This window comes from Chrysochloris asiatica, unplaced genomic scaffold, assembly GCF_000296735.1.
Source record: "Chrysochloris asiatica unplaced genomic scaffold, ChrAsi1.0 scaffold00191, whole genome shotgun sequence".
Taxonomy (NCBI): Eukaryota; Metazoa; Chordata; class Mammalia; order Afrosoricida; family Chrysochloridae; genus Chrysochloris; species Chrysochloris asiatica.
This window is the reverse complement of record NW_006408709.1, coordinates 6,398,073-6,399,362: the sequence shown is the minus strand read 5'-3', so window position 1 is coordinate 6,399,362 and position 1,290 is coordinate 6,398,073. Positions and strand designations below refer to the sequence as shown.

At 44.9% G+C, this 1,290-nt stretch overlaps 1 pseudogene; it reads right to left on the bottom strand.

Annotated features, from left to right (window-relative positions):
* LOC102837381 overlaps positions 1–1,087 on the bottom strand; it is a 4,419-nt pseudogene extending 3,332 nt beyond the window's left edge.
* Positions 1,088–1,290: the final 203 nt, after the last annotated feature.

Below are 1,290 nucleotides of genomic sequence, written 5' to 3'. Positions count from 1 at the left end.
GACCCTGCTGGTATTTAAAATACCTGTGTCATAGTTTTCAGAATCACAGCAACTCACAAGCCACTACAGTACAACAAACTGACACACGAGTGGTGGAGCATGACATGTTAGCACGCCAATATTCTACATATCGGTTGCCATGCTGATAGGAACATAACTAATAATTTCAGGAGTTACATACTCAGGAGTTCCCATAATTTCTCTGAGTTGTTCATTGTTCTTCCTTATTGTTGAAAGGCCAAAATCAATTATCTTAATGTCACCCAAGGGAGATTCACTTGTCAACAAAATATTCTGAGGCTTCAAATCAAGGTGAACTACATCATGAGTATGTAAAAAGTCAACACCTTCTAGTATTTGCCTCATGAGTCTTTGTACATGTTTTTCTTTAAATATGTCTGCAACACACTGGTCAAAGGCTTCATCTCCTGCAGCATATTCCAGAACTAAGATAATTTCTGATGGTATCTCATAAACGTCATGCAAATTAATGACTCAAGGATTCTCCTGTGCCAGTTCAAGAACAGCAATATCATGAATTGTTTCTATCCGATAATCTGACCATTTCTTCTTTTTCTTATGAACTTTGCTGCATATTCCTTTCCAGAATCTTTCTTCATACATTTTCTCACCACTGCAAAATTTCCCTTGCCAAGTGGTTACGGGCTGCGAACCTCAAGGTCAGCAGTTCGAAACTACCAGCTGTCCCGAGGGAGAACGATGAGGCTCTCTGCTTCCGTGAAGATTTACAGCCTCGGAAACACTGTACAGGTCTCTATGAGTCAGAACCGACTCCAAGGCACATAACAACAACAACAAGCTCATGGCCAGAATTCAGGCTGTTGGAGTCCTGGAAGGGCTCAGTACACACGGTGACACCGATCTCTGTCAGCAGCCCATGAGCCTGGGGCAGAGGCCGGCACATCGCACTGAGACCCGGGATCACGGGGCCCAAGGCCGCAGCTGAGGAAGAGTCGCTGGTGCTGGGCTTCTCCAGTGGGATCATGGTGTTCAGCGCATGGTTTGCTATGAGCTGCAGGCCAGTGAAGGTCTGGCTTGGCTGACATGTGGGTCGGAGGAGCCGCATACCTCCCAATTTCTCTGGTGCCATCAGAGTGATTTTATCAGGGGTTGATTATTTATGCTGTTCTGGTATATAGCACCTAGTATTGGTTCTTGTCTAGATAATGCTATTACTGTCTCTTGTTCGGTAAGCCAAGGAGAGAAAAAGCTCCTCAAGACAAAAGGGCAACCAGAAAACAGCAGACTGGACACTAAAGTCCAACCTCC